Below are 14721 nucleotides of genomic sequence, written 5' to 3'. Positions count from 1 at the left end.
GAGTAATGATGGTAAAAACGCTCAACAGTTTGAAAAAAGATATAGTAACTATGAAAAAAAAGAACAGTCTGAGATAAAGAATGACATAACACAAATAAAGAACACATTGGAAGGAATACACAGCAGATTAGGGGAAGCTGAGGATCAAATCAGTGAATTAGAAGACAGAGTTGAAAATATCACACAATCAGAGAACCAAAAAGAAAAAACAATTAAAAAACAGGAGGACAGCTTAAGGGAGCTGTGGGACAACGTGAAACGTAACAATATTAGAATAGTAGGTGTGCCAGAAGAGGCAGAAAGGGAGAAAAGAAAAGAAAAGGTGTTTGAAGAAATAATGGTAGAAAATTTCCCTAACCTGGTAAAGGAAAAAGTTACACAAGTTCAGGAGGCACAGAGAACCCCAAACAAGAAGAGCCCAAACAGACCTATGCCCAGACACATCATAGTTAAAGTGCCAAAAATTAAAGACAAAGAGAGAATCTTAAAGGCAGCAAGAGAAAAGAAAACTGTTACCTACAAAGGAGTTCCCATAAGGCTGACACTTGATTTCTCATCAGAAACTCTATAAGCCAGAAGGGAATGACATGAAGTACTCAAGGTAATGGAAAGCAAGGATCTGAGAACAAGATTACTATATCCAGCAAGGCTATCATTCAAAATAGATGGTCAAATAAAGAGCTTTCCAGACAAAAAAAAACAAAACAAAAAACAAACAAACAAAAAAACAACTAAAGGAGTTCATCACCACCAAGCCAGCATTACAAGAAATGTTAAAGGGATTGCTGTAAGGGATTGACGAGAAGAAGAAACACAGAGAGAAACCTCGCCATAAAGAATTAAAATGGCTATAAATAAGTACCTCTCGATAATAACCCTAAATGTAAATGGATTAAATGCTCCAATCAAAAGGTGTAGAGTAGCTGAATGGATAAAAAAACATGACCCAACTATATGCTGTCTAATAGAAACCCCCCTCAAAACAAAAGACAGGAGGAGAAACCAAGATGGTGGCATAGGTAAACACCGGAGATTGCTGCCTCACACAACCACTTCAAAAATACAGCTAAAAGACATAACAGAATTATCCAGAACCACAGGAAGGCTGGCTGAGTGGAATTTCTACAACTAGAAGGAAAGAGAAAAGCATACCGAGACTCAGAGGAGGTGCGGTGCTAAAGTAAATACAAAGGTGCGGAGGTGCATGTGGAGAGGGCTGGCGGCTGAGGTCACGATTGTCTTTTTCAATCGGGAGGGAGTCTCAAGCTCTGAGCTCCAGTTCTGGGCCAGTCTCTGGGGACCCAGACTCATACGGGAGAAACGGGAATGTCTGGCATCGGTCGGAACTCGAGGGCAGCTTTCTCTTGGAGGCACTCGTGGCGATTGCCAGGACCTCTGAAGGCAGGACTGAGAGCAGCTATACTGCTCGCTCGCTCGCTCGCTCGCTCGGCCCACCCTGTTGATCCCCTGGGACCCCGCCCCGCCCAAGCCCTGCACGGAGGCTTTTGCATATGAAAGGCCTGGCCCTTTGTAATCTGAAAATAACTTAACGAACTGCAGCTGCCCCAAGGCCCCAGGGCAACTTGCATTGCTTAACAGCTGGCTTCTGCTGGTAGCCTCAGGCAAAGGCTACATTAGCACCGCCTTAGATCCAAGAGCCAGTGTACCCAGTGGTCAGAGTGGGACCATCCAATTACAACTCTTCAGATCTATAAGGGACACACTCAGGGGGCAAACTCAGTGAGCACCAAAGCCTCACTGAAGCAAGTCTTGCCCCATAAGGGTGTCTTCAGCACAGAAGTTCTCCCACTGTAGACACAGCTGATTCTCACAGCCAATTGGCCTGGAGGTCAAATCCTCCCAGTGTTAACTACAACAATCAAGGCTTAACTACAACAAAACTGTGCACAAAGCCCACAAGGGGGTGCACCAAGAGTGTCTACCTCAGGTAATTGGGACACTTAGCACAGAAAGCCACTCTATCAACACAGCGAAGCATAAAAAATGCCGAGACAAAGAAATAGTACACAAATGACAGAAATGGAGGAAAGCAAACTACTGGATATAGAGTTCAAAACCACACTTTTTAGGTTTTTCAAGAATTTTCTAGGAACTGCCGATAAATGTAGTGAGATCCTCAAGAAATCTAGTGAGACCCTCGATGTTGTGATAAAAAACCAACTAGAAATTAAGCATACACTGACTGAAATAAAGAATATTATACAGACTCTCAACAGCAGACCAGAGGATCGCAAGAATCAAGTCAAAGATTTGAAATACGAAGAAGCAAAAAACACCCAACCGGAAAAGCAAAATGAAAAAAGAATCCAAAAATACGAAGCTAGTGTAAGGAGCCTCTGGGACAGCTTCAAGCACACCAACATCTGAATTATAGGGGTGCCAGAAGAAGAGAGAGAGCAAGATATTGAAAACCTATTTGAAGAAATAATGACAGAAAACTTCCCCTACCTGGTGAAAGAAATAGACTTACAAGTCCAGGAAGTGCATAGAACCCCAAACAAAAGGAATCCAAAGAGGACCAAACTAAGACACATCATATTAAAATGCCAAGAGCAAAAGACAAAGAGAGAATCTTAAAAGCAGCAAGAGAAAGAAAGTCAGTTACCTACACAGGAGTACCCATATGACTGTCAGCTGATTTCTCAACAGAAACTTTGCAGGCCAGAAGGGAGTGGCAAGAAATATTCAAAGTGATCAATGCCAAGAACCTACAACCAAGATTACTTTATCCAGCAAAGCTATCATTCAGAAGTGAAGGTCAGATAAAGAGCTTCACAGATAAGAAAAAGGTAAAGGAGTTCATCACCACCAAACCAGTATTATATGAAATGCTGAAAGGTATCCTTTAAGAAGAGGAAGAAGAAAAAGGTAAAGATACAAATTATGAACAACAAAAACACATGTATCAACAAGTCAATCTAAAAATCAAGTGAATAAATAATCTGATGAACAGTATGGACTGGTGATTATAATAGAATCAGGGTCATAGAAAGGGAATGGACTGACTATTCTTGGCGGGGAAAGGGGTGTGGGGAGTTCGGGAAGAGATTGGACAATAATCGTGCACCTATGGATGAGGACAGTGGGTGGGGAGTGAGGGCAGAGGGTGGGGGTGGGAACTGGGTGGAGGGGAGTTATGGGGGAAAAAAAGAGGAACCAATGTAATAATCTGAACAATAAAGATTTAATTTTAAAAAAAAGGAAAGAAAAAAACAAAAGACACACACAGGATGAAAGTGAAAAGACGGAAAAATCTTTTCCATGCAAACGGAAAAGAAAAAAAAAAGCTGGAGTAGCAATACTCATATCCAACAAAATAGACCTTAAAAGCATCATGCTAAGTGAAATAACCCAGTCAGAGAAAGGTAAATATCATATGATCTCACTCATTTGTAGAATATAATGAACAATATAAACTGATGAACAAAAATAGAGCCAGAGGGGGAAAAATATACTAGAATATAATAGTAATCCCATTATTTGCAGATTTTTAATATTTCCTACAACTTTGTGTTATTACCAAAACTGTACTAATGGTAATATTATTATAATTACAATCCCTTTATTCTTGAAATATTAATGTTTATTGCATGTAATATTATTATATGTAAGATCATTTTTTTGAATAATTGGTGTTTATTGCATGTAACATTATCAATTTAAAATAGTTTTTCTTGAGATATTAATGTTTATTGCATATACCATATGATATTTAAGATCGTTTTTCTTGAAATATTAAGGTTTATTGCATGTAACATTGTTATATTTAAAATTGTTTTTCTTGAAATAAAAAAACTGAAAAAATAAAAATAAAAAATATCTTTAAAATATGTTTTCATTTGAGAAGCTATGCAATACACAGTGGGGCAAAAGTAGTTTTACAGTTGTTTGTATGGAAAATAATACAATAATTAATAAATCTATAGCAATAAAAGCATAACATGCTAATTAGACTGAATGTCCTTCTGGATGAAGCCAGAGCTGTGAGGGAAGCCTGGGTCCCTGGTGCCAGAGGGAAGCCAGTGCCAGCAGCCAGGGGAAGGAAGGCATACTCCTGCATGAATTTCGTGCATCGGGCCTCTAGCAATATAATAATAAATTCTGTGTTTTGTGTACTCACAACTGTAAGCCAGCTTTTGTCCCACCCTATATTTCTAGAGGCCTGATAAAGTACTTACTTGTAAAATGTTATTCTTCTGTAGTGAATTAGATTTAAAAAACTTTCAAAGACTATTTAACACAGGGGTGGGAATCTATTTTATGACAAGGGCCATTTGGATTTTTTAACATCATTTGTGGGCCATACAAAATTATCAACTTAAAAATTAGCCTGCTATATTTGGTCAAACATTTAGTTAACTCACCCGTAATGCCTTGGCAGGGCCAGACCAAATGATTTTGTGGGCCATATCCAGATGTTCCCCACCCCTAATTTAAACAAACGTTGTTTTTAAAACTTGCACACAAAATTTATGATCATTATAGAAAAATTAAGGCTCTGGTTGGGTAGCTCAGTTGGTCAGAGCATTGTCCTGATACACCAAGGTTGAGGGTTCAATCCCTGGCCAGGGCACAAATAAGAATCAACCAATGAATGCATAAATAAGTGGAACAACAAATTGATGTTTCTCTGTCTCTCTCTGTTTGTCTCGCTCTAAAAATCATTCAATAAAATTTTTTTTTTAAATTCTTAAAAAGTTTAGATATGGGACAGAAAGAAGACAACCAGGCTGGTGTGGTTCAGTGATTGAGCATCAACCCATGAACCAGGAGATCATGGTTCCATTCCCAGTCAAACAACATGCCTGGGTTGTGGGGGTGTGCAGGAAGCAGCCAATCAATGATTCTCTCTCATCATTGATGTTTCTATCTTTCTGCCCCTCTCTTTTCCTCTCTTTGAAATCAATAAAAACATATTTTTTAAAAAGAAAGAAGATAAAAAAATGAAGTCTGGTATTGTTTACAAAAGAGAAAACAGACATGGCCTATATTAAATAAATGTTTGGATTTTTTCATCATGCATATCTTTAAGTTTTTCTCTTTTATGGACTAACTAACAACTGTTGAATACTTACAATATGCCTAAAACATGCTAATAATTTACCTGTCATATTATGTAATTTTTAAATGAATGAAGATTTAAAAAATAATTTTGATTAGGAGTTGCTCAACACAAAATGTTTATGACTTAAACTATGAATTTTGCCCCCAAATTTCTAACTCATAAGAGTGGGAATTACTGGTATGAACTACTGTATAGCATAATATTTTGCCTACTTCTTTGAACCAGTGAGAAATAGAGATTTCTATTTATTATAGGATTTCTCGCTTTTGTTCAAGGAGAATAACCCAAAGTCTTTAAAATATGCCCACTGCCTAGGAACAAGTCTTTACTGAATGAATGAAGGAATAAATGCTTTTTGAACATAAACCACTTAGCAATATGGTATTAAACACAACTACTTCTGGACATTTTAGACACAGAACACACACATAATAACAAAGGTTGTGGCAGTTCTACTAAATGTCAATCACCAAGCACTTTTTGGACATTGGACTGTGTATACCAGTGAACTAGGTGATCTATACCCAAACATACCTTTCTCAAATAAACCTCTGTGATAACTCTGATTTATATCAAATTTATTTTGTTTTCTTTGCATATTTTGCTCACATTATTTCTCATATATTCAGGATTTTAAAAAATCAAAATGTTATTTTTACAGAGGGGCCTTACATGTGCACTGCCGAGTGAGAGAAGCCAATCTGAGAAGGCCACCTACTGAATGAGTCCAAATACAGGACCTTCTGGAAGCCTATGGAGTCAGCATACAGATCGCTGGTTGCCGAGGATTGGGGGGTGGCGGTGGGGCCAGGGGGAGAGGGGAGGGGAGGAAGGATGAAGAGGTGGAGCTCAGTGGAATTTTAGGGCAGTGAAATCACTATGTATGATACAGTAATAGTGGATACACATCATTACACATTTTCAAAACCCATAGTATATATATCTCAAAAAGTGAACCCCAACATAAACTATGGACTTGAGTTAATGTGTTCATACTGGATTGTCCATTGTAACAAATGCACCACACTAATAAAGATGTAAATAATAGGGGAGTAGGTGGGAACTCTCCGTAATTTCTGATCATTTTTCTGTAGAACTAAAACTGCTCTAAAAATATCCTATATAATCCTATATAATAAAGAGCTAATATGCTAAAAAAAATGTTATTTTTAATGCTATTTCAGAAATAGGAAAAAGGAAACAAGCAATAAAATATCTGAATTCAACATTACTATAGATGGAATTGTGTCTCCCACCCCAAATTCATATGCTGGAGCCCTGACCCCCATGTATTTAGAGATGAGGTAATTAAGGTGAAATCAGACACAAGGATGAGACCCTAATCTGTTATGACTGATTTCTAAGAAAAGGAAGAAATACCAGAGTTCTCTTTCTCTCTCCACGCATAAAGAGAAAAGACTTAGAGAGGACACGGCGAGAAGGCACTGTCTGAAGGCTAAGGAGAGAAGTCTCACCAGAATCAATCTTGCTGGCACCTTGATCTTGCGCTTCCAGACTCCAAACTATTATAGACAATAAAAGGGTAATATGCTAATCAGACCAGACATCTTCTGGATGCCCTTCCTGACAAAGCCGGGGCCAGAGGGAAGCCAGCCCAGGTCCTGGGTGCCTGCGGGTGGCCAGAGGAGGGAAGCCCGGGTCCAGGTGCCGGAGGGAAGCCAGTGCCAGAAGCTGGGGAAAGGAAGGTCTACTCTTGCACGAATTTTCATGCATCGGGCCTCTAGTGAGAAAATAAATTTCTGTTGGTTAAGCCACCCAGCCTGTGCTCTTTTGTCATGGCAGCTTGGGCAGACTAATGCAAATACAGGGGATTTTAGCGGATTCAATAAATACAATAAAATAATGAAATAAAAAGTAAACATTAGAAATTCTCATTCCAAAGATATGATTATCTACCCAAAAAAATCCAAAGGAATCAACTGGTAAATTATTAGAATACAAAAGAGTTTACTGTGGCCAGATTTAGAGAAAACTATTTTCAGGAATAATTTTCTTAGACATGAACAGAAATGAATTATAAAATGTATTATAAAATGTAACTAGCTTTAAAAACTATAAAATACTGCCCAGATGGTGTGGCTCAGCGGTTGAGCATTGACCCAGGAACCAAGAGCTTGCCGGTTCAATTCCTGGTCAGGGCACGTGCCAGGTTTGTGGCTCCATCCCCAGAATGATATTCCTCTCTCATCAATGTTTCCCTCTGTCTCTCTCTCTCTCTCTCTCTCTTTCTCTCTCTCTCTCTTCTTCTCCCTTTCCCTCTCTCTAAAATGAATAAGCATGTCCTCGGGTGGGGATTTTTAAAAAAGAAGAAGATCTATTGAAAAGTTAAACTCTTCCTAACATAATGAGTACAGAAAAGAAGTTATAAAACTCCACACCATATTGGTCTAGCATCAGTTTGCTTCTGTTCATAACAAAAGCCTTTGAAGCTTAGTTCTTTAAATCAACAATTTATTTAGCTAAAATTTTTGCAGGTCAGTAATTTGGGCTGGGCTCGATTTGTCGGTATTTTTGGTTTGGGCTGGGCTCAACTAATTAGCTGCACTCATTTAGCCGGTTGTATTCATCTGGTAAATACACTGGGTGTCTGGGGCATTTTCCCATTTAGTCTCTCATTCTTTAGGTGACTCGTCCACGCTTGTTCTCCTGCTGGTTTCAAGGTTCTAAGACAGCGAGAGTAGAAGCCATGAGGCCTCTGAGTGCTGTTTGGAACTGGTACAACATCACTTCTGCATTCTATTGGTCAAAGCAAGTCACATGGCTAACCAGATTCAAGGGGTGGGGAAAATAACTCCATCTGTCAATGAGAGGAGCTGAAAAGTGATAAGGCCAATCTTGCAATCTACCAACCTCCATTTACGTACAAGTTTATTCAAAATAGCACATGTAATTCCATAAGTACCTATGGAGGTAAATGCAAAGAAAAAGGGTGGGACGCTACACACCACACACAAATAGCAATGATTCTAGAGTGATGGATTATGAGGGGCTCATAAAAACCTTTTGCATTACCTGTACTTCTGAATTTTTGCATTGACTAATTGTGAATTAATTGTATAACCAAAATTAAATTCAAAAATATAATAAACTCCAAACAATATTATCAGTAAATAGATTAACATATGTAAAGACCTGAACTTACATATGTGAAAGATCAATTCTTCTCTTTTAAAATTACATTTATTTCTCCGAAGTGCTTTATTTGTTAGGGATTATTGAAAAGCTTGGGACCAGTGGGCTTGTCAGTGCCAAGCCAATTTAATGAGGTACAATTTAAAAAAAATAAATGAACTCACTATGTGAACTTTCCACACCATTTGAAACAGAAGCAAACGCCAGAGAATTACACTAAAATTCCTTCTGCCTCCCTCATTAAATTAGCTTCCGCTTTACAAGTTATTATTATGATAAAACTCAGCAGGCTTTCAAGGAACTGAACTTTAATCTGTAGGATATACAAAATGAAATTTCAAAATCAATGATAAGTTTCAGTGTTCAAAGTATAATTCCCTGAGTTCTTGTGGTACCCAATGTTCTTCAAGAACCTTCTGAGTCTAAAGTAAATTATTATTTACTTTACAGGTACAAGAATTAATGTTTGAGGGCATCCATCTATGTAGCCGGATTTCATAGAAAGTAGTAATAGGTTTATTTCAGAGGCTGGCTGTCAAATCCCCTAAAAAACTGTTCGGTGGCAGAAAAGGCCAACCTCACCCATCTGCTAACACTGTCCCCACCCACTTGAATACACCCCTTTTTGCTATTTAGTAGTTTCAGGGGGCAGGAGAGCCATGTAACTCAGGAGAACCAGGATGTGCTAACAGACAAGACCCATGAGATGGCAGAACCATGCCTCTGCGTATTTTATACTTTCCTTTGTCAAGAGTTGTGCTCGTTACCTGTCCACTAGTCTTCAGCTTCATAAATACCTTTCCTAATTCCCCTCCAATCACAGAGAACTGGAAACCTACAAAATAAACTTTCTTCCCAGTTGCCTTCTGTCAATGGAAGAGGAGCCTGAAAGATAGAAGGGAGAGCCCTTTATTTTTTTCTGCATTGGGTCCAGCGGAAGCAACACTTAGGGGTTCTAGCTCTAGCAGCAGCATCTATACACACCTTCTCACTCCCCAGGTTCTAGAGGATAGAGAGTGCATGCTCCCAGCCTCCTGAGCAGAAGCAGAGATTGTAACTGAAACAGCAGGGACCCCATTAGTCTTAGTGGCCAAGGAACATGGGCTCCATAAACACGTTTTCCTTATGCTCCTCCAACATCATGGGTAGGTGGGACTTTCTGCAGTTGCTAACCTCTGGATAATGTCACCTTTTACCATTTTGCACTTCTAGCCTCCTTCCAGGACAATTTATTTACAGTTTTGTTGTGGTTACCTGTAAGTATTTGAATTGTGTAATTTGAATAATTTTAACAAAAGTATACATGGCGATACAATACAAACATATCCACCCCCTCCCCCAAAGTTCCTCTTGCTCCCTTGTAATCTCTCCCTCCCCTTCACCTGCCACTGATCTGTGGTCTGTCATTATTGCTGCATTTTCTAGAATTTTATATAAATGGAAACTTAAAGTATGTACTCTTTTTTTAAATTTGAATTCTTTATTCAGCATAATCAAACAGATTAAGTTGTTGGCGTTTTTAATCATTCATTCATTTTTATTGCTGAAGAGTATTGCATTGCATGTATGGACCACAGTTTGTTTTCTCAGTCACTTCTTGGTGCAACATTTGGGTTGCTCCCAGTTTGAGCTATTACAAATAAAAGTGCTGTGGCCATGATTAAATGAAAATATAAAGACTCTATTTGAAGCACAGACATAGAGAAGTCAGAAAAGAATCTGTAGCAAACACAGGGAAAGATTCAAAGGTATTGAAAGGGCAACACTTAAGAGTAAGAGAGAAGGCAATGGACACAGACATTGGGGCAGTGGGGGCTTGCCCGGGGTGGGAATGGCTGAGGGGGAGGGGTCAATCGGAGAAAAAGAAGACATATGTAAAAATTTAGACAATAAAAAAAAGAGCCCTGGCTGGTTTGGCTCACTGGATAGAGCGTTGGTCTGGTGCTGGGGTCCAATCCCAGCAGGTCCAGGGGTCCCCAAAGGTGTGGACGGAGTCGGCAAAGAAGGAATGACACGAAGACAGCCTTCAGTTGGTCAGCAGCCTAGTCAGGACCTATAGCCAGGATCTCCAGCCAAAGTTCTGGTCGTAGTTCTGGTCAGGAACTGATGAGGATCTGACGTTTATTGTCTTATTACATCCGTATTTATACCAGCCGATTCCAATCCCGTCAATTTCTATTACAAGGGTTAAGGTGTTTCTCATCTCCATTCCAGGGAGTAAAGACCATGTAGCTTAATTACCCGCCTGGCACTTAATTAAGGGGTTGTATCCCCTCCCTAACCTCAGGGAAAGATCCCCACCTGGGGAAACAACCTTTCTCGGAGAGGTGACCTTGGTTAAAACACATGGCGCTAAAGGGAGCAAACATATTAAAAAACAGTATGCTACATACGCCAGGTCCACTGAAACACATGCTGTGCAGATGCCTCTTTCCTGCAGCGACTGCGTCAAGCAGCAAGGATGGACCGGCCTCCGGCAGTCTGGGGACTGAGGGGTCCCAGGTTCAATTCCGGTCAAGGGCATGTGCCTTGGTTGTGGGCATATCCCCAGTGGGGGATGTGCGGGAGGCAGCTGATCGGTGCTTCTCTCTCATCGATGTTTCTGACTCTCTGTCCCTCTCCCTTCCTCTGTGGAAAATCAATAGAATATATTTGAAAAAAAAAAAGAGTCTTTAAAAAAAAGAGTAAGAGAGAAGAGTTATCACTAGTGTTTGGAAAGAGAGACTAAGTAGTGTAGGAGTACAGGTGAAGGTTAGTAATTTAGCAAGCAAAAAGGAGTAAGTAGGGATGGCAATCAACAGAAAAGAAAATTGCTTATTATCAAATGGAGTTGTATGTGAGAACACACGTGGATGAGAAAAAGAAGTTTCATAGGGACCAATTAAAATAAGAGTTTAAGGATTAAAAATGGCAGTGGAATAAGTGGATGCTGCACATACATACTCCCAGGACCACACTAGAATTACAACTAAAATACAGTAAAACTTCCTGAATAATCAACGGAAGACTCACTAGAGAGAACCCTGATAACCAAGGATGGAAAGTAGAGACTGCATAGACTGGGGCAGAGGTACGAAAGGGCTGGCTGGGCTCCCACAGGCAGCAACTGAAATTCCAGAGAGATATCTCAGCGGTGGGGATTGCCACTGAGAACTCTAAGGTCTAATCCCCAAGCTGATCCCTCCAGTAGAGAGCACCAGAACTGAGAAGGGTACCCACATAACATCTGGCTATGAAAAGCAGTGAAGTTGCTGTTGGCCAGGGAGAGATGGTTGAAAATTCAGGCACCCTCTTAAAGGGTGAATGCACAAAATTCCCTGTGGAGCCACTCACCATGTGCTCCGGCAAAGGGAGGGCAGAGTAGACTGAAGCTGTGTGAGCAGAAGCCAGGATTGGGGGCTCTGGGGTTAAAGCTCAGAAAGCAGAGACCCCGTTTTCCTGTGCAGAGTCATTCCCTCACACTGCAGAGGTCATCTTTCTCATGCAGACAACTGCTTTACAGGTGGCTTTGCCTGGGAGGGAGGGGGAAAGATAGCTGACCCACCCTATTGAAAAACACTTTGCCCCATGGTATGGAGTTTCTGAAACCCATTAAGAGACTGAGAATAACAATTAGCCTTCAGGCAGAGGCAATTGCCACACCCTGTTGAAAAAACTCTTGCCACACCCATGGATGATTGCCTGAGGACAATTCAAGATGGAATCTTATCAGTCTGTAGGCAAAGGTGGCCTCTGGAGGATTTGAGTCTCTGCCTGATATAATTAGTCAGAAACAGCATTTGACACTGTCCTGCACCAGAGATTGAGAGATGTAGCAGATCTATCTAATCCAGAGTCACAAACCCAAACAGGCAGTCAAAATGAGGAGACAAAGAAATAATAGACATAAGAAAGAACAAGAGAATTCTCCAGAAGAAGAGATAAATGAAATGGAGATAAGAAATTTATCTGATATAGAGTTCAGAATAATGATGGTAAAGATGCTCAACAGCATGAGAAAAGGTATCCTATATAATAGAGAGCTAATATGCTAATTAGACAAGATGGCGAAGGAACAACCTTTTGGAATGACTTTCCAGAATGACCAGTGGGTGGGGCCATGGGGTCACAAGGCTGTGAGGCAGCCAGGGCCCTGAGGCAACTTGGCTTCGAGGGCTGAGGCAACCATGGCTGTGAGGGCTGAGCCCCTTACACAAATTTTGTGCATTGGGCCTCTAGTAGTAACTATAAAAACAGAAATAAAGAATAGCACTGGCTCCAGTGGCTTCCCCTGCCGAAGCCTCTGGCCAGGTGACTGGAGTGGGGAAGTGGAATGAGTCAGTTTGCTGTGAGCAGGTACATGAAGTCCTTCTAGCCTGATGAATCAAGAACTGAAGGAGAAGGGGGGGCTACCAGATTGGGAAAGAAAGGATGACTCTTGCTTGTATGTGGAGTAGCTTGAAACAGTGCCTCCTCCTCTCAGCCTCACCATTTATTTGTCAATTCCACTACCTTGTCATCTTAAGGAGTTTCCTAAGTACTCACTTTGCATCAGATAGTAGTGCCTTTAACCCTCAGGAGGACAGGAGACGTGTTTCTAGTCCTACTGCTCTTCCATAGCACTCAGAAAAATGATAGTCATTCATTCATTCACTCATGCATTCAATTCTTTAAACAACATTTAGTGAACTGATATTATATGTCAGGCACCCGGGGTAGGAAGATTGATTAGACACAATCCCTGAGCTCAAGGAGTATAGCAGGAAAGACAGACACATCAATAAATCCCTATGACAGCATGTGAGGAGTGCTATAAAAGAGGCACCCACTGCAGGGGAAGGAACAGGGAAGGCTCTATGCTGAAACTGGCTTAATCTTTTGGTTTCAAGAATACATGGGAGTTTGCCAAGCAGAGCAGGCAGAGGAGGGAGAATAGTAATATGAGAGGCACAAAGGTGCAAAAGCAGCAGAGAAAAGTGAAGTTTGGTGTTTCCCGGGTGGGGACAGGCTAGTAGCTGGAGTGGGAAGAGAGAGAGTTGTGGCATCTTTTGGAAGGTTGTTTGGACTAAGACAAAGATGTTAGAGAATCAGAATGAAGCACTTCATGAAAACAGGTTGACAGTTCAAAGCCCTGTAGAGAGTAGCAAATGAGTGGTGTCCTTTTATAAGCTTACTCTTTCCATTTGCAAACTCAACTGCCTGCCACTCTTGGTTATCCTCTGATGTAGAACTGGGCCTCATTCTAAGGGGAAGGGAAGTGAAAAGTGAGAGGAGCACACTGCTTAGAGTCACACTAGCATTTAAAGAGCCTGATAGCCATTCAGGAGTGGGTGGGGGGGTACTGTGCAAATATCAGGAAGTCATTGAGGTTTGAAGCAGGAGGTGTTGGGATCTGACCCAGCTATGGCTCCTGAGAGAAGCTTAGGTGAGAAGTGAGACCTGAAATGGGAAATCTGCTAGAAGACACCTGCAGGTGTAAAACAGGAAGGGGCAGACCCAAAGTAGTGGCACCAGGAATGGAAAGGAGGGGGTGGACTCAGACATTTTAACTGGAGAACTGGCAGGAGTCAGGATGATTGTCTGGAGGCTGAAGGAAAGGAAGGAGCTGGAGAGGCCTCCAAGGGGTCAGACCTGCAGCGTAGAGTGTAGAGTGACTGACTGGACTGAGGTGGTGCAGGTGTGCAGGGAAGAGAGTGGGTTGGCCTGTTGGATTCATTCCTGCAGAGGCTACATATGGCGGTATTCAGGCTGCAGCTGGAAGAGACTCAGGTACGTGTGTAGATTTAATCATTAGGACCATATGTGCGGTGGCTGAAATCACTAGAGAAGATGAGGTCACTCACTTTGTGAGAATGAATGGAGTGAAGGAACGTGAAACCAGTGACCAGACCTTGGGGAATAGCAATGCTTAGGGCAGGGAAGGAACAGAGGGGGAAAAGGGATTGGAGAAGGAATTGTGGGGAGAGGTCTGCGTAGTGGAGTGGAGTTAGCAGCCAGCATGTCTTCAGGGAGCAGTATCAGCAGGCACTGGGGTGAGAGTGGCAGACAGGGAGACTCCAGGGGGGGCAAATACAGACCATCCTTTCAAGGACAGAAGGTGGAGGGGCTTGAGACAATGACACTTTATCATAAATTAAGAGTGAGGGAGACTTGAGCACATAGGTAGGTAGAGGAGAGGAACTGGTGGGAATAGGGAGATAGGAAAATGAGGAGCCAAAGTGATAGAGTAATAGAAGGGAAATAATCACAAGCCAAGAGGAGGGATGGGTCTTCTGCCTCTGAAACAGGGGAGAGGGAGGTGAAGGCACACCCAGGCCAGGAGGCAGTGGGAAGGAATCGGAGCCAGATCACATGACCTGTGTAAAGAAGAGGCTAAATTGCCTGGCCCGAGGCTAGGAGAAGCAGGGAGTTCATGCATAACCTCTCACACCATATTTAATTTGGTCAATTCTCTTTCACTTTTTCCTGCTCTATTTTAAGTTTTAAAATATTTTACCAAAGCA

This window comes from Myotis lucifugus, unplaced genomic scaffold (assembly GCF_000147115.1).
Source record: "Myotis lucifugus unplaced genomic scaffold, Myoluc2.0 scaffold_331, whole genome shotgun sequence".
NCBI lineage: Eukaryota > Metazoa > Chordata > Mammalia > Chiroptera > Vespertilionidae > Myotis > Myotis lucifugus.
The sequence above is the reverse complement of the archived record's forward strand: the minus strand, read 5'-3'. Positions refer to the sequence as shown.